This window comes from Lissotriton helveticus, chromosome 2_1 (genome assembly GCF_964261635.1).
Source record: "Lissotriton helveticus chromosome 2_1, aLisHel1.1, whole genome shotgun sequence".
In the NCBI taxonomy this organism is placed as follows: Eukaryota; Metazoa; Chordata; class Amphibia; order Caudata; family Salamandridae; genus Lissotriton; species Lissotriton helveticus.
The window spans coordinates 838,049,744-838,074,177 of record NC_136059.1 but is presented as its reverse complement, the minus strand read 5'-3'; the positions used below and the strand labels follow the sequence as shown (position 1 = coordinate 838,074,177).

At 47.0% G+C, this 24,434-nt stretch overlaps 1 long non-coding RNA gene across 1 annotated transcript in view; it reads left to right on the top strand.

The window, feature by feature from the left end:
- Positions 1 to 24,434, top strand: part of LOC144819521 (uncharacterized) — a 260,179-nt gene that overhangs the window by 188,219 nt on the left and 47,526 nt on the right. The gene's annotated exons all lie outside the window — the stretch shown is intronic.

Here is a 24,434-nt window from a genome sequence, read left to right as displayed (position 1 = left end):
ACTTTAATTACAAATGTTGTGGCTACACAGTCGTTGATTTTAGGAAGAAGATTTGTAACTGCGGCTATTATATTGCATGATGGTTATTTGACAAGATCCGCTTATTACACAGGTTATTGAAAATGTAAAAAAATTTGCTGTTTCGGAAATTATTGCCATTTGACTACGATACAATGTTGCCTTTTTACAAAAAAATATTCTTACTTTCTGTTTTCAGAAAAGAGAATTTAGGGTAGGTAACTGGCGTATAATGATTCTAGGGGTTGATATAATTTTATCTACTGTTTTATATTGCTTTGTGATTAAAAGTGATGTAGAAAATTAAATAATTGTAGTAGTCATAGAGGTAGTGTAAGTCTGCTTCATAGTAAGCAGTATCAGTGTCATAGGAAATGTAGAACATGAGTGAGCAAAAAGGGTAAGATATTACTAGTCTAGGATTGTGAAAGTGATCCTGAACGTTTTCTTTCTGAAAGTTGCGGAAATACAAAATGACGGGATTTGCTTACAAGAATTCCAAGAGTTATAAATGGCTCTTACACGATTTGGCCTTGAGGAAACGTGTGGTAGAGAGCGAGAAGTCATTTATTGTATGTAACATATTTTTCAAAACGATGGAGCTTTTCTTTCAGAAAGTGGCGGGCTGAAAAAACAGCACAACCGAGTGTAAGCTCTTCATAGGACATCCTTCGACGTCATGGAAAGTAAGTTACTTTTGAGGAGTTTTGATTTCTGATTGGTTATGTTATATGGGTTTTTTAAACACAATCATTTTGATTGTGTTTTTTTTTCCCCGCTGTTATATGATGAATACCTTCAAGTCACTGTTTTTAGTGAAATTTGATACATTCTGAGAACAGCAAAAATAAACCATTTAACATGTATAGTTAATTCTGTACTGTTTGTATTTATGATGTACATTTAGAACTGTGTAGGAGGCATGGAGAAGGTGAGGCTTCTGTAAGTGTCAAAGTTGTTGCATTCAGTGCGTACTCTTTCATATGCTGGACTAAATCTGCATAATGAGATACCTAACCAAAGGAAAGACAAGTGATGTGATTGTGAAATGAGCAAAAGAAATTGCATATTTTTCAAATACATTACCTGTGTTTCGTAACATTACGAATCAAATTGTGCAGATGAAGTTTAGGCCTCTCCAGGGAAACAGAGGAAGTCTGAACTTTATTGGTTGCCCTGCACATGTATTATCTCCTCTGTACTCTTCAACAAGGCTAAATTTGATCTGCAACCCTGAGTAGGCCTCACCTGAAACAAACGTCTGGATAGGACACACCTTATTGCCATCCTGAAACAATCATTTAAAATGTTAGGAACAGTTTTATGATGATTGTGCACCTCTTTTGCGCTGCGATTGCGTCACTTTTGTGAGACAACAGCAGTGCAAAAGATGCACCATGTTCCAAGATAGGCCTCAGTTCATCTGCATCAAGATTCTGTTAGTTTAAAATGTATATCTTTAGGACTGTGTAGGGGGCCTGGAGAAGCAGAAGCTTCTGTAAGTGTCAAAGTTGTTGAAAAACTGTTTGTCCTTCAATCTTTTCCCTTGTCTTTTCTAATTTTTAAATACATGTTTTAATATTTTTCAAATGTTTGTTCTCTCTTTCACAGATTGAAAGTATAAAAATAACAAGTGACTAAGTTAACGACAATTATAAGGTAAATGTTTTGTACTCTTTTCGTTACATTTCTATCACATTTAACTACTATTAGTTCCACTGCTTCATTTCTTTAACCCTAACTTTCCTGCCTTTGCTACTTCCCTCATTCCTTTCTCTATTACTTACTTACTTACTCTACTCCTTCCACTCCTTTTCTCAGTCCCTCTCCTCATAGTTCCTCACTCTTGTTCACTCACTCCGTCTCTATTACTCTTAGTGTCTCTGACTGATCACTCTGTCACTACTTGTTCATTATGCTTTCTCTGTGTAGTTGAAACACACTAAGGGGCATATTATGAACACAGCCAATAAAATTATTGCTGCTTTTATCGGCAGAAAACTGCTGCAAAAGCAGCTGTAGCGGCAGTTTTCTGCTGCAAAAGCGGCTTTAGCGACACATTTCTGCCAATAAAAGCTGCGAAACTTTTATTGCCTATGTTGATAATATGCCCCTATGTTATTTACATTTCTTTGCTGTTTCAATTATTCCTTTTCTGTTACTTCTTCTTTTCTGCTTTCTGTTTTTTCTCTCTGTTATTCCACATGTTTTAATCTTATTTTGAACATTCACTCACATTCTCTAAGAAACTCTTCTTTGTTATTCTTCTACTCTCCTTTTTTTCTTTCACTTCCTTATCTATTTTCTTTTTCACAATTATACCCTCTTCCATCTTTTCTTCGGTAAATAAATCTATTAAACAGTATCTCTGGTTTAGTCCCTATAGCTGTCTTTGTTTTAACATTACTCTCTGATTACTTCCCTTATACTTACTCTTCTTTTTTTTTTAAAATTTTTTTTTGGTTCGCTCCCGGTTCGCGTACCGGCGAGCGAACCGGGAAGCGAACCAAAAGAAATAGAGCTTGCCAGAGTGCTAAACATTCTAGCAATTTTTTTATAAAGGGGAGGTAGTTCTGAAAAGAACTTTTTTTTTAATGTTTTTGTTGTTTTATATATATATTTTTTTTTTTTGAACATTTTTTTTTTTGTATTTTTTGAACAGTTTTATGGTTTTTTTGGTTTTTTTGGGGGGGAAACAACAAAAAACAGGCATTGGAAAGGGCTCAACAGGAGCAAAAAAAAATTTACTTTTTGGGGCGTTTAGAGCACTTGTGGTTTGCAAATGCTCTGTTTATTAAGTTAATGCTCATATTGGCACATGAGAGCAATGTACCACAATATAAACAGGTAATCTTCATATGGACAAAGTTGTCCTGAATGTTTGGCACGGTTTCCCGTGCCTCTGGCCCCGACAGAGATACCTGTGACGATGTCCTGGCCACAGGAGTTGGTGGATTGTCCTGAAGGTCACGCATCTCTGCCCGGCTGTAGTTTAGTGGATGCCACCTCACCATGTGACGGTGCATAGTATAGTTGCCGTAACTATACTTCTTTTCTGTGCCTCTAGATAAGTCCTCTTTACATATCAGGCACGTCACATATCGAGCATTAACTTTTTTCTGTCCTTCAGGAAATGAAAAAAACTGCCAAATGAAACTAGTTTTATGATGAGATACCCGGGGCTCCTCTTGTAAAAATGGTGTTTCCTGTATCTCCTGTTCCTCTTCTTCATCCTCTTCCTCCTCTGTGTTGGTAATGAACTGTGGAGGTGGTCCTCTCTTCCTATGAGGAGGTGGTGGTGGTGGTGGGGGTGCACCAGCTGAAGCTACTAATGAAGCCATTGCTCAGTGATCACAAAGGGTCTTCCTCTCACAAAGATGAAAGTCAGAGTGAAGAAAGAAGGAGGGGTTTTCATCATTTTGGAAAAAAAATAGTTCTAAACCAATGAAAAGTGTTATTTTTAGGTCACATGACCTAGCCTTACATCATTAGGAAACCAAAAGTGAAATGAACCAATGAAAAGTTTTATTAACAAGTCACATGACCTGTTACGCTTAAGTTACGCGCTGCGGAACGCGCCCCGGATCGCTTCCGGGGAGCTGCGCTTCGCGCCTTGGTTCGCGCTCCGGAGCACTTCCGGGTGCGCTAACGCGGCGCGTCATAAGACGCATTACGCCGCAACGCGATACGTCGCGCTTTCGCGACGCGCCCCGGATCGCTTCCGGGGAGCTGCGCTTCGCGTCTCAGTTCGCGTACCGGAGCACTTCCGGGTGCGCTAACGAGGCGCGTCATAAGACGCATTACGCGACAACGCGATACGTCGCGCTTCCGCGACGCGTCACGATGTTGATTTCTAACGCGGCAGTTGCGCAAACGGAACGTTTACTGGTTCGCGGACCGGGTCGCGGCACCACATTAAGCTAACGGGAAGCTTCCCGGTTCGCGAACCGGGAGCGAACCAAAACATAATAATAAAAAAAAATATAATAAACATATAAAATAAATTTTTTGATTTAAAGAAGAATACATTTTACAGCTATAGATATTAGCTTTTAAAAAACCAATGAAATTCACTGAAAAAACCATAGGTTATAGACCATATATAGTTAGGAATTAGCATTTACAAAACCTTGAAAATTCACTGAAAAAACCATAGGTTATAGACCATATATAGTTAGGAATTAGCATTTAAAAAACCTTTTTTTACTGACACAAAACCATTGAAATTCCATATATAGTTAGTTGTACTAACTATATATCTCGCACCCGCAATCCACTGCTGATCATGTCACATATTACATCATTCATGACATGGTCAGTGACATCACTGATGACATCACTGATGACATCTCAAATGACATCACTGATGACATCACTGATAACAACATGCAGTGATTTTATGTTTCTGTAAAGTTTAAATATGTCTTACATATTGAAGAATGAGTGGATGTATAAGTGTCTGGATGAAGGATTTAGTAGGTGCATGACTGACTGTATGAGTGAGTGATTAAATGTGTCTCACTGAGTGCATGGGTTAGTGACTAAACTGTCTTAATTTGTGCATCATTATGTCTGTTGTTCAGTAAACTGCCGCATGTGTTGATCAGTAGCTATATGAGTAACTATATGGGTTATTGATTGGTTGCCCATGTATTTGTATGGGAAACTGAGTGTGTGTGTGGGTGTCTGGGAGGTGTATGACTCTGTGCATAGATGTGTGAGCAGTTGATTCACTAGATGTATGGGTTCAAAAGTGCATGTGGAAACAGCTCTATGGGTGGTTGACTGTGTGCATGAGTGCTACATGTCAAAGTAAGTACATATGTAAAACACAGTACATGTGAGAGTTGACATATATAAATAACTGTGCATAAGAGGCAGTGAATGTGTGAGTGGCTGTATGGATCATTATGAAATTGTATCAGGGATTGTATAAGAGAGTAAATATGTGTTAGTATCTGTTTGAATACGTAAGGTGTGTATAACTGCATAGTTGAGGAAATGGAGGTGTGATTGATTCTTTGCATGACTGACTAGGTGTGTGAGTAACTCCATGGATAAGTGACAGTCTGTGAGTGTCTATTTACACTGAGTGTATATAAGGTTATATTAGAGTCTGAAGAAGTTAATCGTATTATCACATGAATGATGTCATCAGTGATGTGATCAGTCATGTCAAATGAGATGTCATCAGTGATGTCATCAGTGATGTCAATTGAGATGTCATCAGTGATGTCATCAGTGATGTCATTTGAGATGTCATCAGTGATGTCATCAGTGATGTCACTGACCATGTCATGAATGATGTAATATGTGACATGATCAGCATTGGATTGCGGGTGCGAGATATATAGTTAGTACAACTAACTATATATGGAATTTCAATGGTTTTGTCTCAGTAAAAAAAGGTTTTTTAAATGCTAATTCCTAACTATATATGGTCTATAACCTATGGTTTTTTCAGTGAATATATATATATATATATATATATTCAGGTTCACATTTGCCCAAGAGCAAGACGCACTCACTGTCGGCATTTCATCGGGTCAGGAAAGGGGAGCAGGCACGCCCCGCGTCTGCAGCACCTGACGCGTTTCGGGTATCAGCCCTTCCTCATAGGTTCGCTGCTTGCAGAAAGAAACCAGCACAATGACTCTCCAGAAATCACCCTTTAATACAGCTCAGGTGAGTGAAATGCATCCTGGGACTGGTAGTCACACAATAATACCCATGTGGGTTGCTGGCGTCTTACATGCAAAATTTCAAAGTTCATCATATCAGGGGGTGTCGCCCACACCTTCCCCCATTCAGCCACTTGCCAGTTAGTCCCGCAAAGCCATCCACGAACAGCTGCAGAATCCGCTAAAAATGTGCGGCGGTGCGCCTTCCGGCCGGACTAGCCGGTAAGTATTCAGGTTCACATTTGCCCAAGAGCAAGACGCACTCACTGTCGGCATTTCATCGGGTCAGGAAAGGGGAGCAGGCACGCCCCGCGTCTGCAGCACCTGACGCGTTTCGGGTATCAGCCCTTCCTCATAGGTTCGCTGCTTGCAGAAAGAAACCAGCACAATGACTCTCCAGAAATCACCCTTTAATACAGCTCAGGTGAGTGAAATGCATCCTGGGACTGGTAGTCACACAATAATACCCATGTGGGTTGCTGGCGTCTTACATGCAAAATTTCAAAGTTCATCATATCAGGGGGTGTCGCCCACACCTTCCCCCATTCAGCCACTTGCCAGTTAGTCCCGCAAAGCCATCCACGAACAGCTGCAGAATCCGCTAAAAATGTGCGGCGGTGCGCCTTCCGGCCGGACTAGCCGGTAAGTATTCAGGTTCACATTTGCCCAAGAGCAAGACGCACTCACTGTCGGCATTTCATCGGGTCAGGAAAGGGGAGCAGGCACGCCCCGCGTCTGCAGCACCTGACGCGTTTCGGGTATCAGCCCTTCCTCATAGGTTCGCTGCTTGCAGAAAGAAACCAGCACAATGACTCTCCAGAAATCACCCTTTAATACAGCTCAGGTGAGTGAAATGCATCCTGGGACTGGTAGTCACACAATAATACCCATGTGGGTTGCTGGCGTCTTACATGCAAAATTTCAAAGTTCATCATATCAGGGGGTGTCGCCCACACCTTCCCCCATTCAGCCACTTGCCAGTTAGTCCCGCAAAGCCATCCACGAACAGCTGCAGAATCCGCTAAAAATGTGCGGCGGTGCGCCTTCCGGCCGGACTAGCCGGTAAGTATTCAGGTTCACATTTGCCCAAGAGCAAGACGCACTCACTGTCGGCATTTCATCGGGTCAGGAAAGGGGAGCAGGCACGCCCCGCGTCTGCAGCACCTGACGCGTTTCGGGTATCAGCCCTTCCTCATAGGTTCGCTGCTTGCAGAAAGAAACCAGCACAATGACTCTCCAGAAATCACCCTTTAATACAGCTCAGGTGAGTGAAATGCATCCTGGGACTGGTAGTCACAAAATAATACCCATGTGGGTTGCTGGCGTCTTACATGCAAAATTTCAAAGTTCATCATATCAGGGGGTGTCGCCCACACCTTCCCCCATTCAGCCACTTGCCAGTTAGTCCCGCAAAGCCATCCACGAACAGCTGCAGAATCCGCTAAAAATGTGCGGCGGTGCGCCTTCCGGCCGGACTAGCCGGTAAGTATTCAGGTTCACATTTGCCCAAGAGCAAGACGCACTCACTGTCGGCATTTCATCGGGTCAGGAAAGGGGAGCAGGCACGCCCCGCGTCTGCAGCACCTGACGCGTTTCGGGTATCAGCCCTTCCTCATAGGTTCGCTGCTTGCAGAAAGAAACCAGCACAATGACTCTCCAGAAATCACCCTTTAATACAGCTCAGGTGAGTGAAATGCATCCTGGGACTGGTAGTCACACAATAATACCCATGTGGGTTGCTGGCGTCTTACATGCAAAATTTCAAAGTTCATCATATCAGGGGGTGTCGCCCACACCTTCCCCCATTCAGCCACTTTCCAGTTAGTCCCGCAAAGCCATCCACGAACAGCTGCAGAATCCGCTAAAAATGTGCGGCGGTGCGCCTTCCGGCCGGACTAGCCGGTAAGTATTCAGGTTCACATTTGCCCAAGAGCAAGACGCACTCACTGTCGGCATTTCATCGGGTCAGGAAAGGGGAGCAGGCACGCCCCGCGTCTGCAGCACCTGACGCGTTTCGGGTATCAGCCCTTCCTCATAGGTTCGCTGCTTGCAGAAAGAAACCAGCACAATGACTCTCCAGAAATCACCCTTTAATACAGCTCAGGTGAGTGAAATGCATCCTGGGACTGGTAGTCACACAATAATACCCATGTGGGTTGCTGGCGTCTTACATGCAAAATTTCAAAGTTCATCATATCAGGGGGTGTCGCCCACACCTTCCCCCATTCAGCCACTTGCCAGTTAGTCCCGCAAAGCCATCCACGAACAGCTGCAGAATCCGCTAAAAATGTGCGGCGGTGCGCCTTCCGGCCGGACTAGCCGGTAAGTATTCAGGTTCACATTTGCCCAAGAGCAAGACGCACTCACTGTCGGCATTTCATCGGGTCAGGAAAGGGGAGCAGGCACGCCCCGCGTCTGCAGCACCTGACGCGTTTCGGGTATCAGCCCTTCCTCATAGGTTCGCTGCTTGCAGAAAGGAACCAGCACAATGACTCTCCAGAAATCACCCTTTAATACAGCTCAGGTGAGTGAAATGCATCCTGGGACTGGTAGTCACACAATAATACCCATGTGGGTTGCTGGCGTCTTACATGCAAAATTTCAAAGTTCATCATATCAGGGGGTGTCGCCCACACCTTCCCCCATTCAGCCACTTGCCAGTTAGTCCCGCAAAGCCATCCACGAACAGCTGCAGAATCCGCTAAAAATGTGCGGCGGTGCGCCTTCCGGCCGGACTAGCCGGTAAGTATTCAGGTTCACATTTGCCCAAGAGCAAGACGCACTCACTGTCGGCATTTCATCGGGTCAGGAAAGGGGAGCAGGCACGCCCCGCGTCTGCAGCACCTGACGCGTTTCGGGTATCAGCCCTTCCTCATAGGTTCGCTGCTTGCAGAAAGAAACCAGCACAATGACTCTCCAGAAATCACCCTTTAATACAGCTCAGGTGAGTGAAATGCATCCTGGGACTGGTAGTCACACAATAATACCCATGTGGGTTGCTGGCGTCTTACATGCAAAATTTCAAAGTTCATCATATCAGGGGGTGTCGCCCACACCTTCCCCCATTCAGCCACTTGCCAGTTAGTCCCGCAAAGCCATCCACGAACAGCTGCAGAATCCGCTAAAAATGTGCGGCGGTGCGCCTTCCGGCCGGACTAGCCGGTAAGTATTCAGGTTCACATTTGCCCAAGAGCAAGACGCACTCACTGTCGGCATTTCATCGGGTCAGGAAAGGGGAGCAGGCACGCCCCGCGTCTGCAGCACCTGACGCGTTTCGGGTATCAGCCCTTCCTCATAGGTTCGCTGCTTGCAGAAAGAAACCAGCACAATGACTCTCCAGAAATCACCCTTTAATACAGCTCAGGTGAGTGAAATGCATCCTGGGACTGGTAGTCACACAATAATACCCATGTGGGTTGCTGGCGTCTTACATGCAAAATTTCAAAGTTCATCATATCAGGGGGTGTCGCCCACACCTTCCCCCATTCAGCCACTTGCCAGTTAGTCCCGCAAAGCCATCCACGAACAGCTGCAGAATCCGCTAAAAATGTGCGGCGGTGCGCCTTCCGGCCGGACTAGCCGGTAAGTATTCAGGTTCACATTTGCCCAAGAGCAAGACGCACTCACTGTCGGCATTTCATCGGGTCAGGAAAGGGGAGCAGGCAGGCCCCGCGTCTGCAGCACCTGACGCGTTTCGGGTATCAGCCCTTCCTCATAGGTTCGCTGCTTGCAGAAAGAAACCAGCACAATGACTCTCCAGAAATCACCCTTTAATACAGCTCAGGTGAGTGAAATGCATCCTGGGACTGGTAGTCACACAATAATACCCATGTGGGTTGCTGGCGTCTTACATGCAAAATTTCAAAGTTCATCATATCAGGGGGTGTCGCCCACACCTTCCCCCATTCAGCCACTTGCCAGTTAGTCCCGCAAAGCCATCCACGAACAGCTGCAGAATCCGCTAAAAATGTGCGGCGGTGCGCCTTCCGGCCGGACTAGCCGGTAAGTATTCAGGTTCACATTTGCCCAAGAGCAAGACGCACTCACTGTCGGCATTTCATCGGGTCAGGAAAGGGGAGCAGGCACGCCCCGCGTCTGCAGCACCTGACGCGTTTCGGGTATCAGCCCTTCCTCATAGGTTCGCTGCTTGCAGAAAGAAACCAGCACAATGACTCTCCAGAAATCACCCTTTAATACAGCTCAGGTGAGTGAAATGCATCCTGGGACTGGTAGTCACACAATAATACCCATGTGGGTTGCTGGCGTCTTACATGCAAAATTTCAAAGTTCATCATATCAGGGGGTGTCGTATTCAGGTTCATTTACCGGCTAGTCCGGCCGGAAGGCGCACCGCCGCACATTTTTAGCGGATTCTGCAGCTGTTCGTGGATGGCTTTGCGGGACTAACTGGCAAGTGGCTGAATGGGGGAAGGTGTGGGCGACACCCCCTGATATGATGAACTTTGAAATTTTGCATGTAAGACGCCAGCAACCCACATGGGTATTATTGTGTGACTACCAGTCCCAGGATGCATTTCACTCACCTGAGCTGTATTAAAGGGTGATTTCTGGAGAGTCATTGTGCTGGTTTCTTTCTGCAAGCAGCGAACCTATGAGGAAGGGCTGATACCCGAAACGCGTCAGGTGCTGCAGACGCGGGGCGTGCCTGCTCCCCTTTCCTGACCCGATGAAATGCCGACAGTGAGTGCGTCTTGCTCTTGGGCAAATGTGAACCTGAATACTTACCGGCTAGTCCGGCCGGAAGGCGCACCGCCGCACATTTTTAGCGGATTCTGCAGCTGTTCGTGGATGGCTTTGCGGGACTAACTGGCAAGTGGCTGAATGGGGGAAGGTGTGGGCGACACCCCCTGATATGATGAACTTTGAAATTTTGCATGTAAGACGCCAGCAACCCACATGGGTATTATTGTGTGACTACCAGTCCCAGGATGCATTTCACTCACCTGAGCTGTATTAAAGGGTGATTTCTGGAGAGTCATTGTGCTGGTTTCTTTCTGCAAGCAGCGAACCTATGAGGAAGGGCTGATACCCGAAACGCGTCAGGTGCTGCAGACGCGGGGCGTGCCTGCTCCCCTTTCCTGACCCGATGAAATGCCGACAGTGAGTGCGTCTTGCTCTTGGGCAAATGTGAACCTGAATACTTACCGGCTAGTCCGGCCGGAAGGCGCACCGCCGCACATTTTTAGCGGATTCTGCAGCTGTTCGTGGATGGCTTTGCGGGACTAACTGGCAAGTGGCTGAATGGGGGAAGGTGTGGGCGACACCCCCTGATATGATGAACTTTGAAATTTTGCATGTAAGACGCCAGCAACCCACATGGGTATTATTGTGTGACTACCAGTCCCAGGATGCATTTCACTCACCTGAGCTGTATTAAAGGGTGATTTCTGGAGAGTCATTGTGCTGGTTTCTTTCTGCAAGCAGCGAACCTATGAGGAAGGGCTGATACCCGAAACGCGTCAGGTGCTGCAGACGCGGGGCGTGCCTGCTCCCCTTTCCTGACCCGATGAAATGCCGACAGTGAGTGCGTCTTGCTCTTGGGCAAATGTGAACCTGAATACTTACCGGCTAGTCCGGCCGGAAGGCGCACCGCCGCACATTTTTAGCGGATTCTGCAGCTGTTCGTGGATGGCTTTGCGGGACTAACTGGCAAGTGGCTGAATGGGGGAAGGTGTGGGCGACACCCCCTGATATGATGAACTTTGAAATTTTGCATGTAAGACGCCAGCAACCCACATGGGTATTATTGTGTGACTACCAGTCCCAGGATGCATTTCACTCACCTGAGCTGTATTAAAGGGTGATTTCTGGAGAGTCATTGTGCTGGTTTCTTTCTGCAAGCAGCGAACCTATGAGGAAGGGCTGATACCCGAAACGCGTCAGGTGCTGCAGACGCGGGGCGTGCCTGCTCCCCTTTCCTGACCCGATGAAATGCCGACAGTGAGTGCGTCTTGCTCTTGGGCAAATGTGAACCTGAATACTTACCGGCTAGTCCGGCCGGAAGGCGCACCGCCGCACATTTTTAGCGGATTCTGCAGCTGTTCGTGGATGGCTTTGCGGGACTAACTGGCAAGTGGCTGAATGGGGGAAGGTGTGGGCGACACCCCCTGATATGATGAACTTTGAAATTTTGCATGTAAGACGCCAGCAACCCACATGGGTATTATTGTGTGACTACCAGTCCCAGGATGCATTTCACTCACCTGAGCTGTATTAAAGGGTGATTTCTGGAGAGTCATTGTGCTGGTTTCTTTCTGCAAGCAGCGAACCTATGAGGAAGGGCTGATACCCGAAACGCGTCAGGTGCTGCAGACGCGGGGCGTGCCTGCTCCCCTTTCCTGACCCGATGAAATGCCGACAGTGAGTGCGTCTTGCTCTTGGGCAAATGTGAACCTGAATACTTACCGGCTAGTCCGGCCGGAAGGCGCACCGCCGCACATTTTTAGCGGATTCTGCAGCTGTTCGTGGATGGCTTTGCGGGACTAACTGGCAAGTGGCTGAATGGGGGAAGGTGTGGGCGACACCCCCTGATATGATGAACTTTGAAATTTTGCATGTAAGACGCCAGCAACCCACATGGGTATTATTGTGTGACTACCAGTCCCAGGATGCATTTCACTCACCTGAGCTGTATTAAAGGGTGATTTCTGGAGAGTCATTGTGCTGGTTTCTTTCTGCAAGCAGCGAACCTATGAGGAAGGGCTGATACCCGAAACGCGTCAGGTGCTGCAGACGCGGGGCGTGCCTGCTCCCCTTTCCTGACCCGATGAAATGCCGACAGTGAGTGCGTCTTGCTCTTGGGCAAATGTGAACCTGAATACTTACCGGCTAGTCCGGCCGAAAGGCGCACCGCCGCACATTTTTAGCGGATTCTGCAGCTGTTCGTGGATGGCTTTGCGGGACTAACTGGCAAGTGGCTGAATGGGGGAAGGTGTGGGCGACACCCCCTGATATGATGAACTTTGAAATTTTGCATGTAAGACGCCAGCAACCCACATGGGTATTATTGTGTGACTACCAGTCCCAGGATGCATTTCACTCACCTGAGCTGTATTAAAGGGTGATTTCTGGAGAGTCATTGTGCTGGTTTCTTTCTGCAAGCAGCGAACCTATGAGGAAGGGCTGATACCCGAAACGCGTCAGGTGCTGCAGACGCGGGGCGTGCCTGCTCCCCTTTCCTGACCCGATGAAATGCCGACAGTGAGTGCGTCTTGCTCTTGGGCAAATGTGAACCTGAATACTTACCGGCTAGTCCGGCCGGAAGGCGCACCGCCGCACATTTTTAGCGGATTCTGCAGCTGTTCGTGGATGGCTTTGCGGGACTAACTGGCAAGTGGCTGAATGGGGGAAGGTGTGGGCGACACCCCCTGATATGATGAACTTTGAAATTTTGCATGTAAGACGCCAGCAACCCACATGGGTATTATTGTGTGACTACCAGTCCCAGGATGCATTTCACTCACCTGAGCTGTATTAAAGGGTGATTTCTGGAGAGTCATTGTGCTGGTTTCTTTCTGCAAGCAGCGAACCTATGAGGAAGGGCTGATACCCGAAACGCGTCAGGTGCTGCAGACGCGGGGCGTGCCTGCTCCCCTTTCCTGACCCGATGAAATGCCGACAGTGAGTGCGTCTTGCTCTTGGGCAAATGTGAACCTGAATACTTACCGGCTAGTCCGGCCGGAAGGCGCACCGCCGCACATTTTTAGCGGATTCTGCAGCTGTTCGTGGATGGCTTTGCGGGACTAACTGGCAAGTGGCTGAATGGGGGAAGGTGTGGGCGACACCCCCTGATATGATGAACTTTGAAATTTTGCATGTAAGACGCCAGCAACCCACATGGGTATTATTGTGTGACTACCAGTCCCAGGATGCATTTCACTCACCTGAGCTGTATTAAAGGGTGATTTCTGGAGAGTCATTGTGCTGGTTTCTTTCTGCAAGCAGCGAACCTATGAGGAAGGGCTGATACCCGAAACGCGTCAGGTGCTGCAGACGCGGGGCGTGCCTGCTCCCCTTTCCTGACCCGATGAAATGCCGACAGTGAGTGCGTCTTGCTCTTGGGCAAATGTGAACCTGAATACTTACCGGCTAGTCCGGCCGGAAGGCGCACCGCCGCACATTTTTAGCGGATTCTGCAGCTGTTCGTGGATGGCTTTGCGGGACTAACTGGCAAGTGGCTGAATGGGGGAAGGTGTGGGCGACACCCCCTGATATGATGAACTTTGAAATTTTGCATGTAAGACGCCAGCAACCCACATGGGTATTATTGTGTGACTACCAGTCCCAGGATGCATTTCACTCACCTGAGCTGTATTAAAGGGTGATTTCTGGAGAGTCATTGTGCTGGTTTCTTTCTGCAAGCAGCGAACCTATGAGGAAGGGCTGATACCCGAAACGCGTCAGGTGCTGCAGACGCGGGGCGTGCCTGCTCCCCTTTCCTGACCCGATGAAATGCCGACAGTGAGTGCGTCTTGCTCTTGGGCAAATGTGAACCTGAATACTTACCGGCTAGTCCGGCCGGAAGGCGCACCGCCGCACATTTTTAGCGGATTCTGCAGCTGTTCGTGGATGGCTTTGCGGGACTAACTGGCAAGTGGCTGAATGGGGGAAGGTGTGGGCGACACCCCCTGATATGATGAACTTTGAAATTTTGCATGTAAGACGCCAGCAACCCACATGGGTATTATTGTGTGACTACCAGTCCCAGGATGCATTTCACTCACCTGAGCTGTATTAAAGGGTGATTTCTGGAGAGTCATTGTGCTGGTTTCTTTCTGCAAGCAGCGAACCTATGAGGAAGGGCTGATACCCGAAACGCGTCAGGTGCTGCAGACGCGGGGCGTGCCTGCTCCCCTTTCCTGACCCGATGAAATGCCGACAGTGAGTGCGTCTTGCTCTTGGGCAAATGTGAACCTGAATACTTACCGGCTAGTCCGGCCGGAAGGCGCACCGCCGCACATTTTTAGCGGATTCTGCAGCTGTTCGTGGATGGCTTTGCGGGACTAACTGGCAAGTGGCTGAATGGGGGAAGGTGTGGGCGACACCCCCTGATATGATGAACTTTGAAATTTTGCATGTAAGACGCCAGCAACCCACATGGGTATTATTGTGTGACTACCAGTCCCAGGATGCATTTCACTCACCTGAGCTGTATTAAAGGGTGATTTCTGGAGAGTCATTGTGCTGGTTTCTTTCTGCAAGCAGCGAACCTATGAGGAAGGGCTGATACCCGAAACGCGTCAGGTGCTGCAGACGCGGGGCGTGCCTGCTCCCCTTTCCTGACCCGATGAAATGCCGACAGTGAGTGCGTCTTGCTCTTGGGCAAATGTGAACCTGAATACTTACCGTCTAGTCCGGCCGGAAGGCGCACCGCCGCACATTTTTAGCGGATTCTGCAGCTGTTCGTGGATGGCTTTGCGGGACTAACTGGCAAGTGGCTGAATGGGGGAAGGTGTGGGCGACACCCCCTGATATGATGAACTTTGAAATTTTGCATGTAAGACGCCAGCAACCCACATGGGTATTATTGTGTGACTACCAGTCCCAGGATGCATTTCACTCACCTGAGCTGTATTAAAGGGTGATTTCTGGAGAGTCATTGTGCTGGTTTCTTTCTGCAAGCAGCGAACCTATGAGGAAGGGCTGATACCCGAAACGCGTCAGGTGCTGCAGACGCGGGGCGTGCCTGCTCCCCTTTCCTGACCCGATGAAATGCCGACAGTGAGTGCGTCTTGCTCTTGGGCAAATGTGAACCTGAATACTTACCGGCTAGTCCGGCCGGAAGGCGCACCGCCGCACATTTTTAGCGGATTCTGCAGCTGTTCGTGGATGGCTTTGCGGGACTAACTGGCAAGTGGCTGAATGGGGGAAGGTGTGGGCGACACCCCCTGATATGATGAACTTTGAAATTTTGCATGTAAGACGCCAGCAACCCACATGGGTATTATTGTGTGACTACCAGTCCCAGGATGCATTTCACTCACCTGAGCTGTATTAAAGGGTGATTTCTGGAGAGTCATTGTGCTGGTTTCTTTCTGCAAGCAGCGAACCTATGAGGAAGGGCTGATACCCGAAACGCGTCAGGTGCTGCAGACGCGGGGCGTGCCTGCTCCCCTTTCCTGACCCGATGAAATGCCGACAGTGAGTGCGTCTTGCTCTTGGGCAAATGTGAACCTGAATACTTACCGGCTAGTCCGGCCGGAAGGCGCACCGCCGCACATTTTTAGCGGATTCTGCAGCTGTTCGTGGATGGCTTTGCGGGACTAACTGGCAAGTGGCTGAATGGGGGAAGGTGTGGGCGACACCCCCTGATATGATGAACTTTGAAATTTTGCATGTAAGACGCCAGCAACCCACATGGGTATTATTGTGTGACTACCAGTCCCAGGATGCATTTCACTCACCTGAGCTGTATTAAAGGGTGATTTCTGGAGAGTCATTGTGCTGGTTTCTTTCTGCAAGCAGCGAACCTATGAGGAAGGGCTGATACCCGAAACGCGTCAGGTGCTGCAGACGCGGGGCGTGCCTGCTCCCCTTTCCTGACCCGATGAAATGCCGACAGTGAGTGCGTCTTGCTCTTGGGCAAATGTGAACCTGAATACTTACCGGCTAGTCCGGCCGGAAGGCGCACCGCCGCACATTTTTAGCGGATTCTGCAGCTGTTCGTGGATGGCTTTGCGGGACTAACTGGCAAGTGGCTGAATGGGGGAAGGTGTGGGCGACACCCCCTGATATGATGAACTTTGAAATTTTGCATGTAAGACGCCAGCAACCCACATGGGTATTATTGTGTGACTACCAGTCCCAGGATGCATTTCACTCACCTGAGCTGTATTAAAGGGTGATTTCTGGAGAGTCATTGTGCTGGTTTCTTTCTGCAAGCAGCGAACCTATGAGGAAGGGCTGATACCCGAAACGCGTCAGGTGCTGCAGACGCGGGGCGTGCCTGCTCCCCTTTCCTGACCCGATGAAATGCCGACAGTGAGTGCGTCTTGCTCTTGGGCAAATGTGAACCTGAATACTTACCGGCTAGTCCGGCCGGAAGGCGCACCGCCGCACATTTTTAGCGGATTCTGCAGCTGTTCGTGGATGGCTTTGCGGGACTAACTGGCAAGTGGCTGAATGGGGGAAGGTGTGGGCGACACCCCCTGATATGATGAACTTTGAAATTTTGCATGTAAGACGCCAGCAACCCACATGGGTATTATTGTGTGACTACCAGTCCCAGGATGCATTTCACTCACCTGAGCTGTATTAAAGGGTGATTTCTGGAGAGTCATTGTGCTGGTTTCTTTCTGCAAGCAGCGAACCTATGAGGAAGGGCTGATACCCGAAACGCGTCAGGTGCTGCAGACGCGGGGCGTGCCTGCTCCCCTTTCCTGACCCGATGAAATGCCGACAGTGAGTGCGTCTTGCTCTTGGGCAAATGTGAACCTGAATACTTACCGGCTAGTCCGGCCGGAAGGCGCACCGCCGCACATTTTTAGCGGATTCTGCAGCTGTTCGTGGATGGCTTTGCGGGACTAACTGGCAAGTGGCTGAATGGGGGAAGGTGTGGGCGACACCCCCTGATATGATGAACTTTGAAATTTTGCATGTAAGACGCCAGCAACCCACATGGGTATTATTGTGTGACTACCAGTCCCAGGATGCATTTCACTCACCTGAGCTGTATTAAAGGGTGATTTCTGGAGAGTCATTGTGCTGGTTTCTTTCTGCAAGCAGCGAACCTATGAGGAAGGGCTGATACCCGAAACGCGTCAGGTGCTGCAGACGCGGGGCGTGCCTGCTCCCCTTTCCTGACCCGATGAAATGCCGACAGTGAGTGCGTCTTGCTCTTGGGCAAATGTGAACCTGAATACTTACCGGCTAGTCCGGCCGAAAGGCGCACCGCCGCACATTTTTAGCGGATTCTGCAGCTGTTCGTGGATGGCTTTGCGGGACTAACTGGCAAGTGGCTGAATGGGGGAAGGTGTGGGCGACACCCCCTGATATGATGAACTTTGAAATTTTGCATGTAAGACGCCAGCAACCCACATGGGTATTATTGTGTGACTACCAGTCCCAGGATGCATTTCACTCACCTGAGCTGTATTAAAGGGTGATTTCTGGAGAGTCATTGTGCTGGTTTCTTTCTGCAAGCAGCGAACCTATGAGGAAGGGCTGATACCCGAAACGCGTCAGGTGCTGCAGACGCGGGGCGTGCCTGCTCCCCTTTCCTGACCCGATGAAATGCCGACAGTGAGTGCGTCTTGCTCTTGGGCAAATGTGAACCTGAATACTTACCGGCTAGTCCGGCCGGAAGGCGCACCGCCGCACATTTTTAGCGGATTCTGCAGCTGTTCGTGGATGGCTTTGCGGGACTAACTGGCAAGTGGCTGAATGGGGGAAGGTGTGGGCGACACCCCCTGATATGATGAACTTTGAAATTTTGCATGTAAGACGCCAGCAACCCACATGGGTATTATTGTGTGACTACCAGTCCCAGGATGCATTTCACTCACCTGAGCTGTATTAAAGGGTGATTTCTGGAGAGTCATTGTGCTGGTTTCTTTCTGCAAGCAGCGAACCTATGAGGAAGGGCTGATACCCGAAACGCGTCAGGTGCTGCAGACGCGGGGCGTGCCTGCTCCCCTTTCCTGACCCGATGAAATGCCGACAGTGAGTGCGTCTTGCTCTTGGGCAAATGTGAACCTGAATACTTACCGGCTAGTCCGGCCGGAAGGCGCACCGCCGCACATTTTTAGCGGATTCTGCAGCTGTTCGTGGATGGCTTTGCGGGACTAACTGGCAAGTGGCTGAATGGGGGAAGGTGTGGGCGACACCCCCTGATATGATGAACTTTGAAATTTTGCATGTAAGACGCCAGCAACCCACATGGGTATTATTGTGTGACTACCAGTCCCAGGATGCATTTCACTCACCTGAGCTGTATTAAAGGGTGATTTCTGGAGAGTCATTGTGCTGGTTTCTTTCTGCAAGCAGCGAACCTATGAGGAAGTGCTGATACCCGAAACGCGTCAGGTGCTGCAGACGCGGGGCGTGCCTGCTCCCCTTTCCTGACCCGATGAAATGCCGACAGTGAGTGCGTCTTGCTCTTGGGCAAATGTGAACCTGAATATATATATATATATATAAACATTTCGCAGAACACCACAATAGCAATAGTCAACAGCTGAGATTCTTTGGTATAGACTATGTCCCTCCACCAAAAAGAGGGAGAGATAGGGGAATATTGATGCAGTTGGAGTCCAAATACATTGTGGATCTACGCACCCTCACCCCACATGGTCTGAACTGCAAAGAGGAATTGTGGGTACATGTAGGTTAAATAATCACAAAGTATACAGTAATGATACTGCTATACCACTGTATACTGCGGTTCTTCTGAGCACTGCATACTTATATCCATGTATTAGATCAGCAAATGAGAGTCAAATGACAAGTTTGGCAATTAGATTCATGCATCAAGGGGGAGACAGAGTGTAACATTACAAACAACCCCATGATTTGAGCATGCCTCTTATACATAATAGATTATGCAATTATTTCCCCTCACTATCTTTGCTCATTATAAATATGAACTTACCTTGCTTCCCACCCAAGTCTGTCCCTTTGACACCTCTTCAAAACTATTTTCCCACTATCTGATTTAGAGGAAGATAGAATGGTATAAGTTAATTATAGTGAACAAATATGAAGAAAAAAGTACAAAAAACATTATTAAGTCCAGAAATTAATGGATAAAATTATTTCTCCTGAAAGTGTTTCTGTCTTCAACTTCCTAACTCTTCTCATTATATTTTTTCTAATTAATTTATGGCCATTTATTTGGAAAAGGGACCAATGTATTATTTGTAAGCCAAGATTATGTAATACAGAGACACAAAGGGAATCTCAATTAGCCCATTAAGGGCATCATTAATTCGATTGAGATTCGATACTGGGTCATGATATCAATTGGCCCATTCAGGACTTCATTAGGATGGAGATAAGACAACTATATCTGTCAAAATCGATGGTTTTACATTGTAAATATCAGAATTAGTGTGCAACTTATTAACAATGGCTGATATGTACATATACATTTATAGGGTTTTTATTAATATTTAAGGAAATCCATTGATATTTATCATTGTGTAGGCTTTTGCACTAAAACCGATTGATACATGAGCTGCCATGGGATTAACATATGTTTGGAGGGGAAATATACATTTGAATACATCATAAGGGCTTTCTCTCGTATCCATTATAAGATGGCCGACACAGTTACTATGAGATGTTACACTGTTAATATAAGTCAGTTTTCTCTCTTCCTCCTCCCTTTTTGGCCAAAAATAGTGATCAATTGAAGTGTATTTAAACTTTACGTAAGCATTGTCAAACTAACATTGACAAAGGCCGTCATGGCCGAAACTCGTTTGTTCAGCCGCGGGACGTAAATAAAGAAACTTCAAGGAATTTCCTTGAGTGTGCGCCATCCTGTTTTTTACAGAGTGCTTGGACGAATATGTATATGTATATTACCTACTGGCGGTAGCCAGTAGTTAGGACCTATTTTCCATAGGAAATCAGCAACATTCTATTCCCAATGACTTTGGCGCCGATTGACGAATGTTCGTGAAATTTTCAAAACTTATGGCCAGCTCCGGTCCACTCCTATCCTGAAAAGTTTCACGGTGATTCATCAAGCGGGGACGAGAAAAAGGGGGGTCCCAAAACATGTTTTTCCCATGCAATTTCCCATAGGAACCTTTAGACGCAGCGGAACTACACCAAATTTGGCAATAATGTATCCCTTGGTTCGGAGTCGTGCCTTTTTGTTAAATGGTGTAAATCCGCTCAGTAGTTGCTGAGAAATTCAAAAGTAAAAACATATATATATATCTAGGGCCGCTGATCCTCCCGACCACTATCTTTATGCTACTTGGCTGTCAACACTTCAAACCAGGAGGTGTTGGAAGCCATAGAACTGAGGCACAAGAAAGCAGTGAAAGAAACCATGCCATCTTTTCTTCTCTGCATTAGGCATGAACAGTGAATCACGTGCTACCTTCCAATGGCTGTCAGGCCCTAGCTTAGTTGATTTACTGGAGACAGCTGAATACCCGTTATTCTTTCTCTGTCCTGGGACTCAAGGTCGCATCTGGCTTTGGGTGCGATAAGTGCATTCCTGAAGGCGCCGTGCCTGCACTCCCGGGCACTGAGACGAACCGGAGTCACCCCTCCTGACCTCCCCAATAATAACTAAAGCAGAGCTTTGTACTATTCATGTGTGCCATATATGGTCTTTCCCCAAGGGCCAAGAGCCAAGTAGTGTTTTTCCATCTATGGTGTTTTATGCGCTATGTCGAAAGTATATATGTGTTGTTTTCAATGTAACCCAGCAGTCTTCTCCACGCACGTAGATGGGTGAGGATGGGAGAGGCTCCTCTATAGATTATTCTGTATAATAAACGATTGAACTTTCTTCACTGCCAACTGACTGGGTATTGGGTAATTAGTATTGGGGCTATTGGTAAGTATAGCTCCTTATGTTATTTTTTATGGTACATCACAACAAGTCAGAGGTTTTGGTGGTAGGCAGAGACCATGGTCTGTGAAGTGACCTCTGGTGGCCAGCAAGTCTGGGCACGCCCCCCTCCACAAGCAAGTGGTAAAGAACCTAGGGGTTTGGTTGGACTCATCTTTAAACTATGGAGTCCAAACCAAAAAAACAGCAGTTATTTGCTATGGACTTTTACGGGGGCTCAGCCCATTGATGGTCTTTTTTGATACCTCTATACGTCAGGTCATTATCCGAGCGATGGTCTTGTCTAGATTTGACTATGCTTGTTCCCTCTATTTAGAGTCCAATAAAGCAGAGGTTCAGAGGCTGCAAAGGACACAAAATGCAGCAGTCAGAACACTTCTAGGCTTGCGCAAGTGCTGCTCAGTTTCCAGTGCCATCCGTCGCCTCCATTGGCTTCCGGTGGCCAGGCGCATTGAATTTAAAGCCCTGTGCACCTCTTTTAGGGTTTTGAAATCTGCCACTCCGCCTATTTTGGATAATCTTCTTTCATCATATGTCCCATCATGCCCCCTCCGGTCAGAGGGTCAGCATTTGGTGGTGGTCCCTCGGATTTGAAGAGTTCGGGCTGGTGGCTGCTCTTTTCGTTATAGAGCTGCCGCGCTATTGAACACACTTCCTGTGCAGATTCAGGGTCTAGATAACTACTCTTCTCTTCCCCACTAACTAGCTGGTTTTACTCTGCAATTTGTCAGTCTTTCTTTCAGCACCGGGACGCCCTTTTGCTGGGGCAGCTGTCACGCTATATAAGACACCCTAACATAACATAACATAACATTTTACAGCTTGGCATAGACACCACTGTGCTAATCCTATGCTTAAAGACTTTGCTTTAGAAATGGCTAAAGACTTTGTCCCTTCCTATCTTACCATGGATGGCACTGTGCTAATCCTATGCTTAAAGACATTGATAGAAAAGCAGACATTTGAGGAGCAAATCTAGAGTGTTTCTTGTGTTGAGAGTGCTCTATAAATCTGCTGCTTTCCACTTAAACTTGAGAACTTCCAGATTTCTCTGCTTCTTTTTTGCATAATGTATGCGTCACTCTATGCCTGAAAGGGTATTGTGTTTACTCATATTTATATCTTATATCTATATATATTTTTATGTAAAAAACAAAGGTTACAGGGATGTTATAGTTAGGCTGACATTTCACTTGTACAAAACCAGAGAAATGCTGCTGTTAATATTAGCTAATCTAACTATACCTTGCACCCCCCCAATGCACTGCTTATACCCTCAATTTTTAAACCACTCATGACATGGTCAGTGACATCACTGATGACATCTCAAATGACATCACTGATGACATCAGTGATGACATTATCTAGTGACTGTGAGTATATTTTTAAAGTTTATTTGTGTTCCATAAGTATACCAAGGTGTATAGGTGTATCAGTAGGAGTATGAGTGACTGTATGGGTGACTACGTGGGTGCCTGACTGACTGTATAAGTGAGTGATTAGGTGTCTCAGAAAAGAAAAGAAAGACCACTACACCATCTTTTCCAAGCGCACTGAAGTTAAGCCAAGGTAGACAAAGGAAAATTAAGGCTTTAGAAAGCTCTGTTGGCAGTGAGAAAGATGAACCAGTGATTGTTCATGTCAGGAGTGGCCCTGCTCTTGCCACATGGTTGCATCTTCTCAAAAGTCCAAAAGCTAGCACCAAGAAACACAACTACAGTAACAGCCCACCCTGAATAATAGCAAACACAGCCTAGCTCGAAGTCAATATATATCATTTTGCTCTGTAAGGAAGCTCTCCTTCCCTTTTTGGGACTTCTTTACAGTCAGACCGGGTGCAGGATCACATTGCAGACTGCACAGTTCGCCACAGAACAGTGTGTGGTGGTAATAACTCTGGACATTTTGGTACCAGCAGCTAGTTGGCTCATATGAAAAACTAATCTGCAATCTTTAGGGACAAATACCTAAAAACATAGCTGCTGCTAGGAGAGAAGTACCTGAACAGAAGGAGGTGATTCTAATGGACGTTAACCAGACCTGCCATTCATAGTGTGTACTCAGTACCAGCAGAAAAGTCTGCCTGTCACCAGGGAAAGGAGGATATCACAGTTTCCCTTAAGTGTTCAAGTAATATACCCCCATTTAGGTCATAGGAAGTGGGAGATTTGTCACAAGAAAAACAAATGCACCCCTCCACCAAAGCTATATTCAACAAGGATAGACCATACCACCAAAACCACCAGCTGATCTATTTATAACATTGGAAACTCACCAACATGTTAGAGTCCATTTGTCGAAAATTAAAGGTCTCAAGCAAGACCTATTTTTGACTGTCATGCTGCTACAGCTGCACGATCAAGTGTTAGAACTGGTTGATGACACATTGTTGGAGACTGTGCAGTTCATTCATCTCAATACAGACATGTGGACCAATTGTGAAGCTACAGACTGCAGGTCTCCTCAGCACATTGGGTCTCCTTGAGGGGTAAAGCAACAGCTACCTGTGGTGTCATATTTGCTGGTGCTTTATGGAGCATTAGTTGGCATGCAGCAATTGCAATGTTCTACTTGATGAAAAAGCAAACACAGATGTTAGCATTCTGGAATAATTCAGTACCAAAGTCTATAAATGACTTCGACCCACATTTCTTAGTACTTGGATTTGTTGCCACTGACAGTGACAGTAATATTGTCAAAGCCATGGGAAATGGAGGGTTGCAATCCTTCCAGCCATTTCATTGATGCACTATAAAATAAATCTTGAATGGTCACTGTTAGACCTATTTGACCTGTCATCCTTAGGCTGGCCTTCCCCCAAACTGTGTGCCTGCTCACATCCTTTTTTTGCTGCATATTTTTGTTGGCTTTAGGACTCTAAGCACTTTAGCGCTGCTTAGCAGTACTAAAGTGCATGTGCTTTTATCCTAAACATGGGTACATTGGTGTATACCCAATTGACATATTTGGTTTGCTTCCAAGTCCCTTATTAAGTGATATCCGATATACCCAGGGCTTGTAACTTTAATGTTACGAGTGGGCCTGCAGCACTGATTGTGCCACCTACAGAAGTTGCCTTTCAAGTCGGTGTCAGGCCTGCCATTACAATGCCTGTGTGTGCACTTACTGCCACTTCGACATGGCATTTAAAACCATTTGGATGAGACGTACATGAACACAGA